The sequence below is a fragment of the Copadichromis virginalis genome, linkage group LG3 (assembly GCF_057382275.1).
Source record: "Copadichromis virginalis isolate Kocher_CV1m ecotype Utaka linkage group LG3, C_Virginalis_male_GT1.1, whole genome shotgun sequence".
NCBI classification, from domain to species: domain Eukaryota; kingdom Metazoa; phylum Chordata; class Actinopteri; order Cichliformes; family Cichlidae; genus Copadichromis; species Copadichromis virginalis.
Window position 1 is genome coordinate 52,189,153 of NC_140620.1, and position 24,322 is coordinate 52,213,474.

The 24,322-nt window shown below is 40.4% G+C and overlaps 2 pseudogenes; both read left to right on the plus strand.

The window, feature by feature from the left end:
- The first annotated feature begins 11,739 nt into the window (after window positions 1-11,739).
- On the plus strand, window positions 11,740-14,096 carry LOC146715205 (E3 SUMO-protein ligase KIAA1586-like; annotated as a pseudogene).
- Window positions 14,097-22,609: 8,513 nt separating this feature from the next.
- Window positions 22,610-23,893, plus strand: LOC146715206 (uncharacterized; annotated as a pseudogene).
- Window positions 23,894-24,322: the final 429 nt, after the last annotated feature.

Here is a 24,322-nt window from a genome sequence, read left to right on the forward strand (position 1 = left end):
AAGGGAGGAGATCATGTTTAATGGGTTATAAGAAAAGGTCAGAAATATAAGTGCCGACATGAGCAGTGTCCACAGAAACCTCTGAATCTCAGCTCAAAGCTCAAATAAACCATTTCTACAACCAGCAAACAAAGCAAAGACACCAAACAGTTAAAAGAGCAGTGACATCACCACGAATCTGTGGTCAGGTAATATCCATGTTTTGATTGATGATTTTCTGGAGTTAAATGTGAACCGAAGCATATTTTGGGTGTGATATGCTATTAAATACTTTTAAATAATTTAGGTGTGGAAATAAAAAAATCAAAATTTCCTCTGTTTGAGTCACAGTAACTTTGACATAGTAACATTTGCAGTAAGTCCTAAATGTTCACCTTTAACGTGTTTGTGCTAATAACACCATGTGCAGTAAGACAGGCATGGAGAACAGCACTGACTGGGAGAGGCTTTGAACAGCTGACACACTCAGTTCAGTTCAACATATCAGACTTTAAGAATGCACAAGCACCTAAAATCTATTCATTTAGTCTATCATCTGTGATATTATCATGTAAAATTATGATGTATCGTCAGTGTTGGGACTAACGCGTTATTAAGTAAAGCGTTACAGTAACTACGTTATTATTGTGGTAACGAGCACGGTAACTAGTTATTATGCCAAAACCAGGAACGCGTTACTCGTTACTGGGATTTAGATAGGCTCGTTATTCGTTACTTCGTGTGGTGGCTATCGCGGAGCTTCCACAGTTTCAATAACATTAGCAAGTGGTGGAAGCCAGCAGGTGGATGAAGGAAAAGGGAGGCAAGAGGAGAGACCCGAAGCGGCCGCTGGTCCGAGAGTGTCAGGTGAACTGAACTTCAGGTAAGAAGTTATGACCTGCAGTCCATCTGGGTCAGATATGAACCAAGTTTAGGTGGAGTTTATTTTCGTTATGCTGACTTTTTCGTACTGCGTGCTAGCTAGCATGACCGAGTTTCTATACAGCTGGGTGGGTGCTATGTTACTGATGTTGAACTTTATTTTGTTCATAAGGTTAATTATTAGAGTTGCCAACCGTCCCGTAAAAAACAGAATCGTCTCGTATTCAGAGAAAATATTATGCGTTTCGTGTTGAGCTGAGAAGGAACACAGTTTGTCCCGGACTTGATAGATTGATACATATATACCATCAGAACAGTGTACATCACTGTCACAACAGCGTTTGTTTTCATTCAAAGGCTTTATGATTTTTCCTATAATGGTGGGCCGGTCTCTAGTCAAAATGCCCGGGACAATTTTTTCTGTCCCAGTCCAGCCCTGTATGCAGCTCATCTGCAGTCTGGTGTTACCTACATCTTCCTATTCAGAAGGCAGAATTTCCGAGTTCTGAGTACAATCGAAAGCACCACGACTGCAGTTTTTGTGTTGGATGTAAAAAGCAGGCTAGGATAGAATCAGGCGTGGGATTTCTCTTGTGGAAATGTGCACATTATTTTTTCCTTTCTATTGGTAGGTGGCACAGTGCACTTGTGGCAAGTAAGCAAGCTAGAAGACTGGCAGTCTGGCTGGGTATCCAGTTACGGAAGCAACACATTAACAAGAGAATTCTGAGTGAAACCAAAGTTACTTTCCCTAGTAACTAGTTACTCTGAAAGTAACGAGTAACTTGAAGTAACTGAGTTACTTTTGATAGAAGTAACTAGTAATGTAACTAAGTTACTAATTTAAAGTAACTTACCCAACACTGTGTATCGTTCACCTCCATTATTTAAACAAGTAGCCCTTAAGTATTTAATATTCATATGTTAAAACACTTAAATTTGTCTGTTGTCTCAGTGGCTGATAGTGCCCCACAGGCCTCAGTGTGAGCTTGAAACCATTATAATGTTACAGTTGTTTAATGTGTAGGTGCTCATGATATAGACCACAGGGTCTGTGTAGATACAGGTGGGACACAACACAAAAACTTGTCACTAACATATGTTCCTCTCTCGTGATCAGTAACATCAGTTTTCACTGCAGTGATACAAACCATGAATTACACCCGTATAAAATCCTCCCAAATCAAAACAGCTCACTGATGCAGATCCTTTGCAGTGCCTTTCTTGGTTCTTTTAAAAATTCCTGCATGTGTGAGTTGCTGAAGCACACCCCGCCCTTACATCTTATATACAGAGACACAGACAAAGAACATTCCACAAACTCTTACATGTTATTTTGAATCAGCAGTGATACATCCTACACTTCCTCTATTCAACTGTAACTACACAAAGCAGCCATGAATGTCCAGCACACACGTGTGTGTGTGTGTGTAGAGAGAGAGAGAGCTCACAAAATTAGGTGGTGTTCTTCATTGTAATAGGAAAGGTAATATGGGTCCCCACCGTTTCTCAAAGACTTGTTTCTGTAGTCTGAGTATGTAATTTGTTCCATCAGACAGACATGGATCCATAGATTATATCTGGTTTTAACCATCTGATAGTTATGCATTTTAGGGCTGCAGTGAGTCATATATTTAGCAAGTAACTTTTGGCTTTGCAGTCAATATGTTCTGCAATCCTTCCCAACACTGCTACTGTAGGACTTAGTGGAATATTTACCTTGGAAAATGTCTTTGAGAGCATCAAATATCTGCCTCCAGAATACACAGAGTTTAGGGCAGAGCCACAATATATGAGTGTGGTTGGCAGAGTGTGTCCCACAGTTCCTCCAGCATGAACTCAGATGTGTTGGACCCATCTTAGCAGTTATTTCTGGAGTTCTGTTGAATCTGGTACATTAATGCCCCCTTTATTCTGGGCAACTGCAGGATTTTGAGTCTAATTCTAGGCCGCTGTTTAGCCTACATGAAGTTAGAAATTCTTCAATACAGCTTGGACTCTCCACCATTTGACCCTTAGAACTGAAGAAGCTTCTCGGATGAGAGGTGAAACGTCTTCAAGTAACTCAAAGAAGTCCAGACGCTTTTCTTTGCAAGCTCCTTAGACTACGATGACCTGGATGACTGAGAACCTTCACAGACTTCTCCACACTTTAAATGCACTCTAATGATGGGAACGTGTGGTAACATTCAGTCTTAACTGAAATAACATATCGCATCTATAAATGCGATTAAAATGTTTACCAAAGACTAACGTTTTTCATTCAGAACAAACAGCATATTTCAGGTTAGGGCTGCACAACTAGTTTGTCCAATATTAAAATGACAGTTGTTACAATTATTCACAGATTGTAGTGGCAAAATGTGTTTTGATTGCACTGTCATGTCAGAATACTGCTTTCACCTTTACTTTGTGCTACACTCATGTTAATTAATCTTCATAAATTAATGTTTGCAAACACAGTATAAAGTTTTCCACTCTGCTATTTGTACCTGCACAACAGATGTGAATAAAACTCAAACCTATACGAGCTCCTTCTCCGTTTCCCTGCAACATTTTGTATAGATCTAACTTTTTGCCACATAAATAACCTTCTGATGTGTTTTACTACGGTGGCCCCTAGAGACAAAGCATGTATAAACTCCAAAACACTTACAAATTCCAAATAGCACGCACAAACTCCTCAACACATACAAAATCCAAAACACATGCAAACTCCAAAACACATGCAAAATCCAAAACACGTACAAAATCCAAGACACGTACAAGCTCCAAAACACATACAAAATACAAAACACGTGCAAAATACAAAACACGTGCAAAATACAAAACACGTGCAAAATCCAAAACACGTGCAAACTCCAAAACACGTGCAAACTCCAAAACATGTACAAAATTCAAAACACGTACAAAATTCAAAACACGTACAAAATTCAAAACACGTACAAAATCCAAAACACGTACAAAAATCCAAAACACATGCAAAATCCAAAACACGTACAAACTCCAAAACACGTGCAAAATCCAAAACACGTGCAAAATTCAAAACACGTACAAAATTCAAAACACGTGCAAACTCCAAAACACATACAAAATCCAAAACACGTGCAAAATCCAAAACACGTACAAAATTCAAAACACGTGCAAACTCCAAAACACATACAAAATCCAAAACACGTGCAAAATCCAAAACACTTACAAAATTCAAAACACATGCAAACTCCAAAACACATACAAAATCCAAAACACATGCAAAATCCAAAACACGTGCAAAATCCAAAACACGTACAAAATTCAAAACACGTGCAAACTCCAAAACACGTGCAAAATCCAAAACACGTACAAAATTCAAAACACATGCAAAATACAAAACACGTACAAAATCCAAAACACGTACAAAATCCAAAACACATGCAAAATCCAAAACACGTACAAAATCCAAAACACGTGCAAAATCCAAAACACGTGCAAAATCCAAAACACGTGCAAAATCCAAAACACGTACAAAATTCAAAACACATGCAAACTCCAAATCACAACGGAAGTGCTCCAGGACGCTAGGGGCAGTGTTGAGCTCGATTTGTAAAATAAACGGCAAGTTTGTTGCAAACACATGGGCTCTAGTCGTTGTGCTTCCCAGGTTGCCTAGCAACTATGATACTAACAGCTGGAAACGTGTCATACAACTTTTTTTGACAGAAATGAAGGAGAACATTTTTTTTTTCATTTGTTTGTTTGTTTCTACAAGAGCTTTGTGTGATTTGATAAGTATCTGAGGCTGAGACCACAGGACAGTAAAACATGATTTTTGGGCTTCATTTCTGTACTGAACAGTCATTTAAGATTAGCTAGTAAATAGAGATGGCACGATACCACTTTTTTATGTCCGATACCGATACCGATATCATAAATTTGGATATCTGCCGATACCGATATGAATCCGATATAGTGTTTTTTAATCAACAAAACTGTTTTTTTAAATATCTTGCTGCATTTTGCAAGTCTGCAAGTTCATACTCAAGTTTAAAACAACAACTACACTAAAGCTATTCTGTTATACCTGTATACAAAAAAAATATTTCATAGTTCAGCAATACTGATCAATCTAATAAACTTAGACCTACACCATCCTCCCTATTCTGGTATTTTAAAGAGTACTTGGCGTAAATATTAAGCAACCTAACTAATAGGGTTCCAACTCCCAGCAACAACAAAAATAAATAAATAAAAAATAGGGAACCACCCCTCACGCGCCACCTCATGATGCTTAATCGACGTAATCAACCTTAATTTGATGCAGTGTGAAAAAAAATGCACAGAAATCAATTATTTTTCAAGAAATATTAAATAGATTCAACATCTTTCTTCAACAAAATTGCAGACTGCACAGATGGTACCTTCCCAAAGTAAAAAGTACTATAGCTTACTAGGGTATATATTAGACTTAATAGTTACTATATACAGTAATTCACTTCTATTCATTTTACATCAAATTAAAACTTTGGGTGTCAGATAATTATTTATTAAAAGCTCGACATTTTAAATGAGAATAAGAAAGAAAAGTATGTCTTTGTGCCCCCTTTTCCCTGTTAATGCCCTATCGGCCCCCCTGGCTAAACTTTGCTAGATCCGCCCCTGCACAGTTACCAGCGTCAGCTACGTAGAAAAAGATCCTCGAGTAGAAAGTAATATTAAATACATTCTAACAACAGCTGATCAAGCTTAAACGTTCTGCTGTTGTTCAGCCGCTGGTTTCCTCTTTCTGGTACAAAGTGGGCCAAAAACAAACAAGAGACACGGACTCGCGACAGAAAAGCCGATCAGCTGATCATTTAAGCAGTTTCACGATTGAAGTAGCAGCCGGAGAGCGAGAGGCAGTCGCTTGTTAAGCTTAACGTGGGAATGCTTTACAAACATTCAGAGATGGACTTACACACTTGCTTTACTTCTCTCGGGGATAACTTTGTCGGAGATGAAATGCCAGGTTGCTAGCGAAGCTCCACATGCTATCCAGACCACCGACAGGTCCGGCATGCCACAGCTGCTCTATCACGTGATGCATACTGCTCCGACTGCTAACGTTCTGAGGTGAGTTACGGCGTGTTGCAAGTTTTGTGAGGTGCTTTCGTGATATTTAATGGATCGGATTACATTTTTTATTTTTCTCCGATATCCGATCCAGTAATTTAGGTCAGTATCGGACCGATACCGATACGTAATATCGGATCGGTCCATCTCTACTAGTAAATAACAATTAGCTAATGTTGTTCATGAGACTAAAGTCATATCACTTTGGTAATGTAAATATAATATGGCCAATATTATGGTTATTATACTAGTCATTATTAGGTATTACAGCAGTGAACATGAACTCTTTGTCAAATACTGAGCTTCAGTACAGATTCAAGTTGCAGTTATTTACATGTCTTACCACCTTAAATCTTCACTCAAAGACAAGTATATAGGAATGACTGCCAAATTTATTTGCCACTGAAGCCGAAGGATGGCATCTGAATAAAACCTCTCTTGACATGCCTAGATGACATTAAAGCTTGGTTGGCTCTAAACTTTTTAAATTTGAATGAAAAGAAAACAGATTTGTTGGTGTTTGGACCCAGTGGCCCCTGTGAGTCCTCTTCTTTTCATTTGGAACCCCTGGAGGTTTATTTTAAACCTGTTGTTACTGCCCTTGGTTTTAAGTTGGACCAGTCCATTTTTATCATTTAAGGCGACTGGCAAGAGTGAAATCGTTTCTTTCTAGGCAGCACTTTGAAACCGTGATCCATGCTTTTATTTCTTCCCCTGTGGACTACTGTAACGCACTTTATGTGGGGGTCAGTCAGTTGTTACGCTGACATCTGCAGCTGGTTCAAAATGTATATTGACAGTGCATATATAGGTGTATCATATACAGTTGTGGTCAAAAGTTTACATACACTTGTAAAGAATAGAATATAATGGCTCTACCGAGTGTCCCATTATTTCTAAAACTCTGATTTTTTTTCTCTGATAGAGTGATTGGAACAGATACTTCTTTGTCACAAAAAACGTTCATGAAGTTTGGTTCTTTAATGACTTTATTATGAGTTAACAGAAAAAAGTGATCACATTTGCTGGGTCAAAATTATACATACAGCAACATGAATTAGCAATTTTGGTGACTTAGAAAGTTGTCAGTGAACTGAGCTTCATAGCATGGCCTCTTAACTTCTTGTGAGTGATTATGAGTGACTACAGCTGGTGACTTCTCTTAGGCCAGTTAAATAGGGCTCATTGGATAGAAACGCCCACAAACGCTACAATGGGAAAGTCAAAGGAGCTCAGCATGGCTCTGAAAAAGCGAATTATTAACTTGAACAAGTCAGGAAAGTCACTTGGGGCCATTTCAAAGCAGCTGCATGTCCCAAGAGCAACAGTGTAAACAATTGTTTGTAAGTATAAAGTGCATGACACTGTTTCGTCACTGCCAAGATCAGGAAGAAAACGCAAGCTATCACCTGCTGCTGAGAAAAAATTGGTCAGGAGGGTGAAGAGTCAACCAAGAATCACCAAAAAGCAGATCTGCCAAGAATTTGAAGCTGCTGAAACACAGGTGTCATTGTCTACAGTCAAACGTGTTTTGCATCTCAATGGACTGAGAGGCTGCCGTGCAAGAAGGAAGCCCTTGCTCCAAAAGCGGCACCTTAAGGCTCGACTGAAGTTTGCTGCTGATCACATGGACAAAGATAAGACCTTCTGGAGGAAAGTTCTGTGGTCAGACGAAACAAAAATCGAGCTTTTTGGCCACAATGCCCAGCAATATGTTTGGAGGAGAAAAGGTGAGGCCTTCAACCCCAAGAACACCATGCCTACAATCAAGCATGGTGGTGGGAGTATTATGCTGTGGGGCTGTTTTGCTGCCAATGGAACTGGTGCTTTACAGAGAGTAAATGGGACAATGAAGAAGGAGGATTACCTTCACATTCTTCAACATAAACTAAAATCATCAGCACGAAGGTTGGGTCTTGGGCACAGTTGGGTGTTCCAACAGGACAATGACCCCAAACAGACATCAAAAGTGGTAAAGGAATGGCTAAGTCAGGCTAGAATAAAGGTTTTAGAATGGCCTTCCAAAAGTCCTGACTTAAACCCCATTGAAAACATGTGGACAATGCTGAAGAAACAAGTCCATGTCAGAAAGCTATCAAATTTAACTGAACTGCACCAATTCTGTCAAGAGGAGTGGTCAAAGATTCAACCAGAAGCTTGCCAGAAGCTTGTAGATGGCTACCAAAAGCGCCTAATTGAAGTGAAAATGGCTAAAGGACATGTAACCAAATATTAGCACTGCTGTATGTATATTTTTGACCCAGCAGATGTGATCACTTTTTTCTGTTAACCCATAATAAAGTCATAAAAGAACCAAACTTCATGAATGTTTTTTGTGACAAAGAAGTATCTGTTCCAATCACTCTATCAGAGAAAAATCAGAGTTTTAGAAATAACAGGACACTCGGTAGAGCCATTATATTATATTCTTTACAAGTGTATGTAAACCTTTGACCACAACTGTATAAGAGACAAATGTTGTTCCTTCAGTATGTTGGCATTACTAAATTTGGCTCAAATGCTTACATACATGTGTAAAAAGAAAATGTACAAGCTGTGAGCTGTTTCAAATCAAATCACTTTTATTGTCACATCACATGTGCAGGTACATTGGTACAGCACATGTGAGTGAAATTCTTGTGTGCGAGCTTCACAAGCAACAGAGTTGTGCAAAATACAATAATGTAAACAAGCAAAATACAAGAATGGCTACATCTGAAACTAATAAATATATGTACAATATATAATAGTATATATATGTTTCTGATAAAATGAAGAGTAGACTGATGTATTAAATATTCCTTTATTGGGTGAGAAAATCAGACCATGTCATAACTGCTTTAAGTCATACAGAATAGATATCAGAGCTTTAAACAGGCTGACGTCTGCTAAATTGGTCAAACTGGGCAGAAAGTATACAAACACATAACATCCTTATAGAATATGATGTAACACTATAGATCAACTTAGCTCAGAATATATAAAGCATATAAACAGTTACAGCAATATGATGCAACAAACACAGCAGCTACTGATCCAAAATACTCAAAGCTTCATAGAACTGAAACAAACATTTATTTTTAGTTCCATTCTGCTGCTGATACATACTTTAGGTTTCTGAACATTAAACTTGTTGCTGCCTTTCATAGTGCGTAACTTGAAGGCCCTGAGTACTTTCTCCCACACTGGAAACACTGGAATGATAAAATTATTTGAACATTACCTAATAAGACTGATTCAGGACAGACAATTAGTTATTTTAAACTTTTCTAGCAGTCCTTCACAAACAGGGAACAGTCTGTCTATTCTCTCCATCTGTTAGCTGCTGCTGGCTCTTCCTCCTCCTCCTCCTCACATACTGCTGAGATTGTCCTGGTGGATCATCAGGGGTGCAAAGCCTCACAGATGATGTAATGCAGTGGGTCCCTCAGTCTGTCCTCACTCTGGACACTTGCAGGTGTCACACATAGAAATCAAATGTGTGATAAGCTGCAGGATTCAAACACAAGTGTGACTTATAAATACATGTTCATACTTTTATTCCACAATCAGAGAGAAAGAAACAGAGAGAGAGTGCAGGACAGACAGACAGGTGACAGTCTCAGGTGTATACACTGCTACAAAACAGCACCAGAGAAGGAGGATTTAGTGTTTGTGTCATTACGAGTGCTAAACAAGAAGAGTTCCCAGATGGTACAGTGGACACATGTGTGACTCCTGTGATTAAAGCATCTTTCTTTCAGCTTAAGGAGTGAACCGTCAGCTGACTGACATGACTGACTTTAATTACGCATAAAATCATCACATTCTCTGTAAGATTAAAGTCTGCTATTGAACGGCGAATATTTTGAAGTGAAGGCTTTAAAACCAAGTTAGTACAAACGTCGCTAATGTCACATAACTTTCCCGACATGTTGCCAACAGTAATGTTTTAATGTTCTTCATTATAAAAACATTTGCGCATAAATAAGTGACATAATATTCAGTACTTACTTCTGGAAGTTTACTCTTCGTTCGCTCCGCTTCCGCCGTTTTTTTTCGGCAAAATTATCCAAACCACCGCCGCGCTATGAAGTCTGGGATATGTTGGGCCATGAAGGCTACACAGACCCATCCTTAAAATTCAGGGAAATTAAGGACGCATTTGAGGGCCGCATTTCGAGCAGCCTTTGAATTGGGACAGTCTTTGTCGTGTCGCTGTGACATAATCGGCCTTAAAATGCGGCCTTTAAGGCTGCAGACCCCAAATCCGGTCATTGGTACTTCCTGGCTTGTGTAGTTACTAGGTAACAAAAGCTCAACACTGCCCCTAGCGTCCTGGAGCACTTCCGTTGTGTTTTGGATTTTGCATGTGTTTTGGAGTTTGCGCGTGTTTTGGGGTTTGCACGTGTTTTGGATTTTGCACGTGTTTTGGATTTTGCACGTGTTTTGGATTTTGCACGTGTTTTGGATTTTGCACGTGTTTTGGATTTTGTACGTGTTTTGTATTTTGCACGTGTTTTGTATTTTGCACGTGTTTTGTATTTTGCATGTGTTTTGGAGCTTGCATGTGTTTTGGATTTTGCACGTGTTTTGGATTTTGTAAGTGTTTTGGAGTTTGTACGTGCTTTGTCTCTAGGGGCCACCGTAGTTTACAGAAAATGTATTTGATAGTAGCTTATTTTGTAACTTTTAGTGGGCCTATGCAATGTTCCCTCTAAGCTGCGCACGTGCGCAATTGCGCACTGCTGGCACAGTCTCTGCGCACAGAAATTCTGCGTTGCGCACAAAAAAATCTAACCTGAATTGAAATTAAAATTAATACTTTAACAATTCTGTTTTGCAGTGTTAGTCAGTAAGTGACTGGCTGCTCCCATATGGGAACGATGCCACCTTATCCCATAGTCCAGCCAATAATGCGTATATGCGCAGCCAATCAACGTTGTTGACAGGCTATGACAGCGTCCTTATGTGCCAACGCCGGTGTGTTAGCTGTCAAAGCGGCGTGGCTGATGTGGAGTGAAGCCATGTTAATGACAACGTGTACAACCATTGGAGATGTGAGCAGGACAGACGGAACAATTGACGGAAAAATTGGGGACTTTACACCAGTTTTTAAATCGTGTTGATAGGCCACGTAAAACCAGAGTTGTGATAAAAAAAAATGCAATGTTTGGTTTTCTTCCTGAATACTGGTTGTTTATATTTACTGCGGGAAGAAACGGTTAAATTGGCGTTTTATAAGAAAAAAGGCTCGAAAGCGCTCTCCACCTGTGAGCAAAAACAAACCCCACCCCCTCTGCCTTTCCTATTCGTCTAAAAAAGTACCATGTCGACCAATCAAAAAATGATAATGCAACGTGGCATCTAGTTGTTAAGAAACGGGGGAAGTTTTAGGAGTGACGGTGGTGTTTTGAGATGTGAGAGATTTGCGACGTTTAGCGCAAATCTTGTGTAGTTAGTGTGTAGTGTAGTCAGTAGTTTTGTTGTGTGCGTCAGAACAATGAGGCGACTGCTGAATGTTACAGGTGTTACAGGAGCAGTGCTTTAAGTGGGCCGGTACGCGCCGGTACTCAGTACCGCCACTTCTAAATATAGCTCTTGAGAGTACCGCCACCTCTCCATGCGCCCAGAACGTGCTTTTAGCGTACCGGTACTCTCATTTGCACATCGTTTGGCTGCACTGCCGCTTTTCAGAGCGCCCTTCACAAGCACGCTTCCTAATTCGTCCCACCGAGAGCAGAGACTACATTACCCATACACCAATGTGTTTTACAAGTGAAAAGCACATGCGTCGCTTTTGCCGTTGTCATGTCAACAACTCAACGTGGTCCGGAGAGGGTGTGTAAAACGCGCAAACAGCTGCTCGTTAAAATACAAAAACAATGAACACTTAATATGCTCTCCTGGCTTCAGACTCTGAGTAGTAAAAGAACAAGGTCAGAATCAGAGGACTCGCTGGCTGACACCCCACCAAGCCAGAATGATATCGCTGCAGGTCAGACGCAAGCTAATGAAAGCTGCACTAGTGCCGCAGCCGCGGACGACGGCACTTTTGGCGACGACGAGGACGAGAATGACACCATTTCTACCGATGACAACAGCCGCGTTAGCGAGCATGAGTGGCCAGAATGTTGGTCCCAAGCACAAGTCCGGTATTTCTCCACAAATTACAAGTGGCTGATCAGCAGAAATCAAAAGTTGGGTTGTAGTGTGTGTAGTCAAGTTTGTGCTCGCGTGGACATGCAGCAAGGGCAGAGAGTGTCGCAGGAGTGGAGTGGGTGCTTAATCTCGTCTTTTGGAAGGGACAAGGCTGCACAACAAAACTCACTACGAAAGAAAATAAAAGAGCACAGAGACTCAATTTATCACAAGAAAGCAGTTGAAATAAAAGAGAAGGCAACACAAAATACAATGCAAAAACACATTGAAGATATGAGAAAGGCTGACTACGCTTCAACTTGCAATGTGTTTAGAACAGCTTATAAGATTGGCAAGCATGGGCGTCCCTTTACAGACATGCCAATAGATGTCCAGTTGCAAGTCTTAAATGGTGTCAAGATGGGCAGAGTTTTGCACTCTAATAACTCATGTGCAAATATACTGGATCACATTGCAGCTGAAATGAAAAAGAAGGTAGTCAATGACATAGTGATGAATGAAAGAAAATTGTGTGTGCTCATTGATGAATCCACTACAATAAGTGGAAAGTCTGTGCTTGTCGTGTGCCTGCGGTCAGCTATTTCCAGTGAAAATCCAGACACAATATTTTTTGAACTGATTGAGCTGCAGGGGACCACAGCAAAGGACATCACTGAAGCACTGTTAGGATGTCTTCATAATAATGGCTTTGACCCTCACTACCTACAGCAACATTTGTTGGCATTTGCTTGTGATGGAGCCTCAGTGATGCTTGGGAGGAAAGCAGGAGTTGCTGCGCAGCTTTGTTCCAAATTCCCTTACCTGTTTGTCTGGCATTGTTCCAATCACAGACTGGAACTGGCAGTTTGTGATGTTTTGAAGGAGGTAGGAGGAATCAACCACTTTAAAATATTCTTAGATCAGCTTTACTCCCTCTACCATGCATCACCAAAAAACCAAAGGGAGTTAACCGAGAGTGCTCACAATGTTGGACAACGTCTCCTTGTGATAGGCCGTGTTTTATCAGTGCGTTGGGTTGCTTCAAGTGAGAGAACAGTGAAAGCAGTATGGGAGAACTACCAAGCTCTGCAGGTACACTTTACAAGTGCTGCTGCTGATACCAGCAGGGACTCAAGAGAGAGAGCAAAATACAAAGGACTCAATGATGTTCTCACTACTGTTTCTTTTGTGGTCAATCTTGGCATCATGTATGACGCTTTCACAGAACTCAGTGACCTCTCAAGAATGCTCCAGAGATGGGACATGACTTTGGATCAAGCCGACAGGCAGCTGGACCGACAAATCCGGGTGTTTGAGTCAATGGTATCCACACCTGGTCCCACACAAACTGCCATTGAAGCTGAAAAGGAGAAAATCTTCAGAAATGTATGCCTGCATGAAAATCAGAGGGTTATAAAAATCAACCATGGCCAATTTTTCCGTAGCCTGGCTGAAAATGTTAAGTGCAGGATGACTCCAACAACTTCCTCGCATGTCAGTAAAACCTCATCTGAAAAGACAGATAGTCACCTCCTCTCAGACATCAAGGTCCTCCAGTCTGACTCCTGGCCTGCATCTCTAGATATTCAATATGGGGATGCAGCGGTCAGACGTTTATGTCAGAGATTCAGAGTTGGGGAGAGGGAAAGTGTCCTAGGATTTAGGGAGTATAAAGACCTTAAAGCTTCCAAGACACCAGCAGCCCTGAAGCCGCTTCTTACAGCTGTCCACACCATTGCAGTATCAACAAGTGAATGCGAGCGAGCTTTCAGCTCAATGAATGATACTTTGACAGATAAAAGAAACTCTCTCAACATCAAAAGGCTTTCAAATATGATTTTCCTGAAATGCAACGGACCACCCTTGGATCAGTTTAACACACAAACATATGTGCAGACATGGCTGGCACTAGGGAGGAGAAGTGCAGCATCCACAAACTGCGAAGCCCAAAGTGAAAGGAAAGTGGAGCCCAAAACGTGCTGGAGCCTTTTCTAGGTAAAATGATTTGTACAGTATTTCTCATTTTTCATTTGGTGTACTGATTGTATTTTGCTGAATCTGCTTTTGTATATTTTTCAGGGGTAAAGAAATGAACCATCTTCAAGACTCAAGATTATGTTCTACTGTTCTATGGTTATTATGTTTAGGTTGCTTCAAGTGAGAGAACAGTGAAAGTAGTATGGGAGAACTACCAAGCTCTGCAGGTACACTTTACAAGTGCTGCTGCTGATAGCAGCAGTGACTCAAGAGAGAGCAAAATACAAATTAGTTTATAATTTATTTTATGTACATTTTGTTAAAAAAAAAAATTCAATACCTTTTTGCACATTTTATTTATGTTCAGTAGCTCTTTCTAGCTCAAGCAAATCCACAAACTAATAAAATGATTTATTATTTTGTATAAGGTTGTCTGTTGACTGTTGTATATAAAACCCATTCAATATAGTTGTTGTTACCTTAGGGGAGGCGGAAAAAAAATAGAGTACCGGCACCTCTTCTGGGCCACTTAAAGCACTGTACAGGAGTGATACATCTGCTGCTGTCAGGCCTGCAGGTATCAGACTGTTGTTCTCCTTTATCTCATAGTGGACAGAAATTATTTTTTGGAGGGGAACAAATAATTTGTGTGGCATCAGATTTGATGCAGAACAGCTGATTGTTCTGTAAATAGTTTGAAATGTTTATTTAAAAACGCCATGGCTGCATTTAAAAAAATAGCTGCAAAAAACGTTGTTTGCCAAACTGAGTTACTTTTTTGAAGAAGTAACTATATAATTAATTGCCCAGCATTGGTCATTATATGCTGTATTTTGGAGACAGAGAGTTACAGGACTCTCTCCCAGACCACAGACTCATAATACAAGTCAGAGCTGTATAAAAGAAAAAAAAGAAAAGAAAGAAAGTTGTGTTTTCGAAATTGGAGTTCAAGTTATTTTTGCTTCCAATAGTGTTAACATACTGCACAGGTCATGAACAAGATTTTTTTTACATTTTCATGGTAAATGGGCTAAAGCAGTTAATTAAAAGTAGTCTAACATAAATGTAAACGCTGTAATTTGATTATTTTAATAAACCATGAAACTTGGATGGATTCAATGCCGGCGTGACCACAGTGCACACGTCTGATGTCGCTCAGTGGTCCAAGGGATCGCTCAGGGAGTTTGTGTGTTCGCTCAGACATAGGGATGGGTATCGAAAACCGGTTCTTGTTGAGAACCGGTTCCCACTGTTTCAATTCCTTGGAATCGTTTGCCACTTTTAAAAACGATTCCCTTATCGATTCCAGTCGCCCCGAATGACGTCATCACGTTGAGTAGCGTCTTTTACCCAGTAGGAAACACGGCGCCTGAGCGGCACAAACGCTCAAAAGTTTGGTTACACTTTATGAGAAAGGATGACAACAGGGCAACGTGCAATACTTGCAAAGTAGAGATTTCATCAAAGGGAGGAAACACTATGAACATGCAAAAGCATTTGCTCAAAAAACACGCGATTGCTTTCAACGAATGTCGTGTTTTTGATCCGCTCCGGACTAGCGAAGCTCAACCCAGCAGCAGCGGTAGCGTTTCCACGTCCTCTCCCGTTAATACTGCAGGTAACTAATCAATTAGCATTGCACATTATGTTAGCGCGATTTACCTTATTACAAAACCTGCTATTACTGTGCGTTGCATTTAGATAACCATGATGAGAGAGACAGAGTCTGGCTGGCTCAGATGCTGGCAGTTGTCGCTGCAGTCTACCGGTAGCGTCTCCTTTCAGGCCAGGATAGACGAATGTCACCGAGCAGTGTCTAAGTTTGTGGTCAAAGGCTTGCACCCATTTGCCACAGCAGATGCCCCCGATTTCACTTTGGTAAGTGAATGTGTTTAATTGTAGGCAGGACATTACTGGATATTCTTGTGTAATTGCTACAGAATAATTTATGTTAAACTTTGTTATTGCTACAGGAGAATATTTATTTTATTATTTTACATATACATTTTTTTTCCTGGGGACCCTGTGACACCCCATTGAAGAGCCGTAGGCTGTGGATCTCTTTAGATCTCACTGTTGGGTTTGTAAGGCCATGTTACTCCTAAATTTCTATCTTGTTCAAAGAGAAGATATAAAACAAAGTTCTAAGCTAATCGACTTTAGTGTTCTCCTTTTAAAAAAAAAAAAAAGAATCGATAAGAGAATCGATAAGGAATCGAATCGTTAAACAGAATCGAAAATGGAATCGGAATCGATAAAATCTTATCAATACCCATCCCTACTCAGACACGTGAAAAATTAGAGGGAACATTGGGCCTATGACATTCAGTACCCAGTTATTAAAATGTTAAGTGTAAATCATCCCCAGCCCACAATAGCAGCTGAATTTACTACGATTTCAGATCTTTTTACATGTCAATAAGAAACCACCGATGTGTAAAACAGGCTGACAACAGAATGACGTAAACCACACTGCTGCAACTGTGCAGCTCTCAGGTTTGATCTATTGTTTCTCTCTGTTTTTATGACATTTTTCACTGTGGATTACAACAACATCAACATTAGAAAATACATTTATAGTAGGTGATCATTAATCACTATTATTGGCACTATTAAAGGGCTCCAAAAATCAAACTTTGCTTAGGGCACCACGGAGGGCCAACCCTTTTTACACTTCAACAATTGTACACAAAATACAATCATCCATCCTTCTATCTATTTATTTTCTTTCGCTTATATAATTCAGCATCACAGGGAAGCTGGATCCCAGTTGTTTTTCACAGAGGGCCAAGCAGTGGAGGGAGCTGCCGACCTCCCAGCAATACATGTAAAAGCTTTATTTTACACTGACTCTGGTCATCTTTATCTATCATAAAAATGTTCTTCACGATCTGAAACATGTAAGTGTGTCAAATATGCAAATAGCTAAGAAATCAGGATGGGCTAAATCGTTTCTTACTGCACTTCTGTTAGGCGACTGAATAAAAACACAAAGTCAGCAGTCTGGCTATGAATGTCTTTAATGTTTCCCAGATCAGAATCACAGCATACAGTGTATAATAACTTCTAAAGTAAACAGAAATATCATCACCTCATTTATTTATATAATTTTACTTTACTTTTTTTAATAATCATCTTTTTTTTATTCCATTATTTAACATTTTTCTTCATCTCAAGTCTCGAGTTTCTGAGTTCAACAAAGAAAGTAGAAACAAGACAACAGGTGCAGATTTGCAATGGACACCAAGCTGAGGGTTTCTCTGTGGGTGTCACTGTCTCTGTGCAAGTTTGACACTGTGGACGTGACACAGGATCATCCAATCATGAAGTCTTGCTTTGCTGACAGTTTCTAAGTGTTGGAATAAAATAAATCCAGCAGTTATACCACAGAAAGGACAAAGTGTGGCTCTAACAGCTGTTGAACACACACAGACTGTGATGTTCTCCACACGTCACCCATCGCTCTGCACTTTTCCAGCATCCAACTGTTTTTCTGCTACATAACATCACTGCAGGAGAAAAACAACGGACAGACAGACAGACAGCACAGTGTGACACGAGCAGGTCAGACCACCTGTGTGATCTCATGAGTCTGTGAGGATATGAGGCATCTTATGGTATCAAAGCCCTGGAGTCTGTCAAACATGGCTACATGTAAACACTGCTACATGTTAGGTGAGCTAACATTTAACTGACTGCACTTTTTTCAGTCTCAGTTTAGGTCATTTATGTCCTTACTGTGAATCACTGAAAGGCAAAGCTGGCTTTTATCGCTCTGATGTTACGCACATCATGCAGCACAGATTCATCTCTGATCACAAGACTCATTTTTCAAAATAAAAGCGAGCTAAGGCTTGAAAAGAGGACGACGATTTTATGACAATCGCAGAGAAAAGAGCAACGAAAGGATTTAAAACTTGATGAAAATGTTTTTTCTCACTGAAAACTAGCAAATCCTAATAAACAGCATGACTGGCCCTCTGCTGTGAGGGGGCTTCAGTGGAGATGACTTCTGCTACAGCGACCTTCCTGCTACAGGATGGTCACATGATAACGATCAACGTTATGACAAAAATAAAATAAATGTTGAAAAGACAAAACTGATCGGTGGTAAGGATGAACTCATTTGAAACCTCAAGCTAACGGCCATTTTTTTCTTCTCATTACAAACTGCACCTGTTGTCTTTTGTCATCACAAAATAAGCATATCATTCATTCACTCCAAAAAACCCCAAAAAAACAAAACATAAAATAAACAAGAAACTTAATATTTACAAATATTTTGTCTGTTTTTTTTTCTTACACTTAAAAATGTACAGTTCTGATCTTCCAGATGTTTCGTCTCCATCCGTCTCCCAGTTTGGTATTTTCTTCTCTGTCCAGTGACCTCAGAGTGAGCGCTGAATGTGCCACAATGGCGCCCTCTAGTGTTAGCTTATAAAACAGACAAGGAGAAAGAACAGAGCCGAATGAAAGGACTCGTTTGTGTTCTCTCCTCTGCTGTAGCTGTGTGGTGCTGAGGTTAACTACACAACCCCTCGCCGCCTCCTTATACACAGGAGTGAGTACAAAAGGGTTCGTACGGACGCATCAGCCGGCCGTCCTTCTGCTCGACACTGTTAGCTGAAAGATGATCGGATCATCCTCTGTCCTGTATTTAAGGCTGAGAGTCTTTGTCCAGTCTCTTTTCCACAGCTACTGTCCACAGCACTGATCCACCTGCAGCACAGCCCCAGTCAGTTGTTTTATGATTTACATTGTGCACGTTTCCCTTCCAGTGAGCTTACAAAACCTCTGACAGGAGAAGTCAGGCATGTGTTTCCCCCACCTCCCCTTTTAGGCAGTAATAAAATAGAAAACAAACAATCAAACAGGCTAAAGCTAGAGCACAAGCAAAGACAGCACCGGTGACTAAGTTCTCCCATACTGGACGTACGCTACCACGTGGGCTCAAACAGCAGCACATCAGCTCAGTTTACATACTGTTGACATCTTCATCAGAGGATCAGCAGGGAGCGCTGCTGAGCTGCAGTCGTCTCCACCAGAGTGACGGAGCAGGAATCACAAACAGCACAAACCCACCGTGTTGTTTCTACCCTGTTCAGGAGATCTGAGCCCCCATCCCTTTTTGTCATGTTGCAGCTCTGCACTGCAGGCCCTGAACGCCTCCCGGTTACCCTCAGTGTGCTTAGAGTTTAATTTACAACCGACGAGCTCACAGATCATCTGCAGGCAGGTGAACGAACCCTTAATGTGAGGATAATAGCAGAGCTGACCTGAGGTCAGAAATGGTCAGGAACGGTGTCGACACAGTGAAGTCAGGTGTTTGGGAATTTGTCTGATTATCAGTTTGGGGGGGTCGGTGTTAAATAACAAAGGTGGTGTAGGATGGAGAGAGGAGGAGGGAGGGAGCAGTGATGATATGGAGGAAGGTGATTGGTTAAGCAGCAGGAAGGAGCTCATGCTGGAGTCTGAGTTTTTACTGTTGGCCTTTTTCTGCTTTTTGTTTATTGTTGTCTGACGCGGGCCCGTCTACGCTTGAGTGATGCAGATGTGATATCACACTCACACAGCGACTGACACACACACACACACACACACACACACACACACACACACAAGTCAGAATACACATGTGCCATACACAAGGGGGTCAGACAGGAGCAGCATCAGTCTCTGCTCTGTTTTGTTAATAACGTAGAAAAATAATTTTGTACAATCAAGCTACATCGACGGACGCTTTACCTCACGTACCCTAAAATGAAAAAGTAGTGACAGTAAGATGAAGGCTGCACATGACACCATGACTGAGTTCACAGCTGTTGCTTTGATTCTAACGTTTAAGACTTTTGGCATCGACTCCGTTTTAATAAATGAGTGCTGGGAGGCGTCGTTTGACTTCAGGAGCTCCTGCGATGCTCTTACTCTGCGGGAGAAAACCAAAAACCAAAAGTAGCAAACATGGAGCGATATGACTCGTTTAGATTTTGGGAAACGTGCATCGACAGGTACAGTGTCCTTTTCCCCGCGTCTTTAAAGCTGCCAACTCTGCCTCAGCTTTCATACGAACAGATGAAGTTGAAGATCTTGAAGAAGTTTTGTGGCTTTCAACATTTGAAACTGCAAGAAACTCCATTCCGGGTTTCTCTGAGGCGTGGGCTTTCATCATCAGAGTTCATCCTTTAACCTATAACAATTAAAATATTCTCAAGTATGATCAACGGTTAATTACAGCACCGGCCGGAGTACCGGGAGCAGTTTGGAAGAACAAAAAGACGCGGAGACTGTTCTAAATTGTCATCCCAAACTAACTCAAAGTTTATTCTTTGTGCAGCAGTTTTTATAGGCAGACAACAAGTTTCAGTTCAGACCCTGCCCACTGGGTGGGGTGGTGTCCTTCGACAGTTGGAATCCTTTGTTCAGCAAGGGCAATAAAGATGCACTCACAAGGCCTATAAATCTTATACAGAGGTCTCCTACATCCGTGAGTTCTGACACAACCCAGATGGTCTTCACATAAACATCTTCTGCAAGGGAGTGATAAGTAAAAGAGTGATTTGTTGGTGTTTTCCCTCCAACCTTAGTATCTACTTTCACACCATAAAATCTTCAGTTGACACAGCAAGAGGAGATGAGGTTAAAACAAAGGGCATTGCAGAAACAGGGTCCTTTGTATAATATCATCAAAAACAATACTCAGTAAATGCTACCATGGTATCAAAATATCACAACAGAAACACTATCACTTGGCTTGATATCATCCTCCACTTCTGTCTCAGTATTTGATGCAACATTGTTTTCCAATAAATTGATTTGCTTTGGACAAACAGCAGGATTTTGTTCTCTTTGATTTATCCAGTTCTGAATTTCATTTAAAAACACATTTGTGTATTTCATGATACTTGAAAAGCATTCCTCTTGTTTTATTACTTCCTCTGGCACCAAAGACAACACCTCAACATGTGAACTTGAAGCCTTTTCGCACAGTGCCTTTAAATCCACCAAATACTGCTTAATTTGAGAAAGATTTTCATTGTGTTGCATGAGCGCTTTCATTTTTTGTATTAGTCCTTTCATTTTATTAACATATATTTTGCATTCATTTTGTGATTTTTCGATTTTATTCAACAATGCCTTTCCAGTCATTTTTCTTTCTCTCTTTCCCCCCAAATCATTAGAGGAACAATCATCATCACCTGTTTGACTCATGATTTTCCCGTTTGTTTGTTCGATTTTTTATTTATTTATTTATTTTAATCTTCAGTGATCATCCATTAAAACATATATCCACTGGAAGCCACAATAGACTTTGACCATAAAATCCTTTCAACGTAACGGCACTTTAATTGTCCATTTGAACATCATCCAAGCAGCATAATTAATAAGACGCAGCGCAGTCATCAATCCAAGAGCGCAGCCAAAAACATTGCACATTTAACCAACATTCATTCCATTCAGTGTCTCCTCTTAAAACATCTCAGCGCTAATGCAATGTCGCTTCCTTTTCCACAACCAGACATGCACAGGTATTCTTACCTGCGCTCCTCAGAATTGCGTCAGGTGTGTCGGTGATGCTGGGCTCACTCATTCAGATGCGCTGCACTTACTTGGCGTCTTTCAGGTTCCTTGATCTGATTTCTTTGATCCTGCTTGTGGCTGGCTTCTCCAGAATGCCGTTTTTTGTTGACTAAAGATGTAGCGACTTCCACAGTCGCTAGAGGCCGGGGATGGAGCCTGCCTATTTGCCTGACGCGCTGTCAACTTTACGCAATAATGCGAGAGGTGGAACTGTTTGCTTGTTTATTAAAGTGCTTTGAGAGTTTACAGAGTAATGTCATCGGCTCCTGATTCAGACTCTTAATGGGGACATTTCATTTTCCAGCAGGAAGCTTTTTGTTATAGCCTTTAGATCAGGGGTCGGCAACCTGCGGCTCCGGAGCCTCATGCGGCTCTTTAGTCCTTATAGTGCGGCTCTGCGTGGTTTGGGAAAATAAATTAGTATTTAGCTGAAGTGTATTTTATTTATGCCAGTTCTTTTTTTTTTTACTTGTAGTTCTAAATTGGAAGATTATTGTGATTTTGCAATATACAAATAAAATTATATTTTGTTATTTTTTCATCGCTCAAAATAAGCATCACACTCGCGGAAGCCGGTGTACCCGGCGAAACACCGTGCATTTATCGAGCCTTTCAACCCCAGATAGGCCAATTATGGCTCTTTGGGTCTTAAAGGTTGTTGACCCCTGCTTTAGATGAACAGAGTTTTTTAATTAAATACATACTCTTTAATAAATGTTCTCTTTTATAAAAAGTAGGATAATTTAAAAAACTTTTATTATACCTCTATTAGAAAAAAAACTGTCTTGTTTTCTGTTGTCTGTTATGTAATATTAGGGATGTTTGTGACAATTAATTTCTTTATCGGCTGGACTAACCAATAGTCCACAACTAGGAAACACTGAAATTTTAAGTTAAGTTTGAAAACAGTTTAAAAAAAAACACCCCATTCCAAAACGTCTTGTGACAATCTCATTGGAGTGATGATGTCATAGAACGTCATAAGTCCTTTGATGTTTTTCCTTAAATAGGGGTGAGAAACAGCAAGATTTAGTTCGTTTCAGCAGCATCTGTGTTTGCAGCATACAAAACGTTCACCACAGAAACATTTGGAAAGCTCTTCAAAGTCATCGTATAGAAACTCCAACATGTTTCCAAGAAAAAAACAACCAATTCAAAAAGATTACGCCGCCTCTCCTTCCTGGAGTGGCCGGCCGATTTCCCCAAATGGCGTCTCATCCTCCCAAAGGGCATTAGAGGAGAGTAGGAAGGAAAACTACCTTCTCCAGAAAAAAATGCAACAAATTGAAGAAGAAAAACTTCAACTGGAGGACAAGTGTAGACGAATGGAAGCCCAAAATAAAGAGCTGGAAGAAAGACAACAGCGCCAGCCGGACATAAACATTATTAATGAGGGCTGGGGAATCAAGTTTGCTCAGGCCCGAGAGCAGATTGTGCACCTCAATAAAGAAAACAGGCAAAAGCGCGCAGAACTAAAAGAAATGACCAACCAGCTCCAAGACAAGAAAACGATGACTGATAAGATACAACGGGATCTCCAACACATGGACCGAAAAAATTGGCTCCTCCAAAGACAGCTCCATGAAGCTGTGGAAGAAAAGAATAAATTCCTCCAACAGAAGGAAGAGCAGGACAAAAAGCAACAAGACATGCAGCACAAACTGAAGAGCATGCAGGAAAAATACCGCATGCTGAAAGAAAGCCTGGATGAAACACTGCGCCAAAATAAAGACCTTCTTCAACAGAAAGAGCAACAGCAGGAAAGACTGAAAGAAGGAAAACGCATCGTCCAGGACTTTGAGTCTAAAAATCTAAAACTGCAAGAGTTTTGTAATCAGCTGGAGGACAAAGCAACTAAAGTGGAAGAAGAAAGGGACAAACTGGAGAAACGGTGCTCACAGATGCAGAAAAGGATCGATCAGATAGCGAGAAACAACTCCGAGCTCGTTAAGGGGCGTTTGGTGGAATTCAATAACTTGAAGAGTGAACACACTCAAATGCAGTCACAAAAACAACAAGAAGACAAAATACATGAAGACAAAAATCAAGAAATCAAGAAAAGAAAGAAGCAGTTAGAAGACAAGCACAAAGAGGTCCAACAGAGAAATGCAGACATGCACAAGGACAAGCTGATACAGGAGGAAACATCCAAACAACTCAAAGACAAGCTTGAAGAACAACAATCAGCATTTGAAGAGATGGAACAAAGATGTGAGAAACTTGAAGAAAAAAAACGCAGAAACCATCGACGAGCTGAGAAATCTCATCGTGGAGAAAAAAGCGCTCGTGGAAAAGTGCATGACAAAAAAGAAAAAATGGTTCCACTTGTTCCAGAGGAGAGACGCTACTGCTTCCTCACCTGATGTAGCCTCGTCTTGCTCCACCTCTGTTAACCCCCCCAACCAGTCCCGGCAGTTGACTGTCCCCTCCTGAGCCTGGTTCTGCCGGAGGTTTCTGCCCGTTTAAAGGCAGTTTTTCCTCCCCACTGTCGCCAAGTGCTTGCTCAGAGGGGATTGTTGGGGTTTTCTCTCCTAACTTCTTTCCTTATTTCTTCATTTTACCTTGTTTCTTCATTTACTTGTTTAACTTCTTTCCTTATTTCTTCATTTTACCTTTTTTCTTCATTTACTTGTTTAACTTCTTTCATTATTACTTCATTTTACCTTTTTTCTTCATTTACTTGTTTAACTTCTTTCAT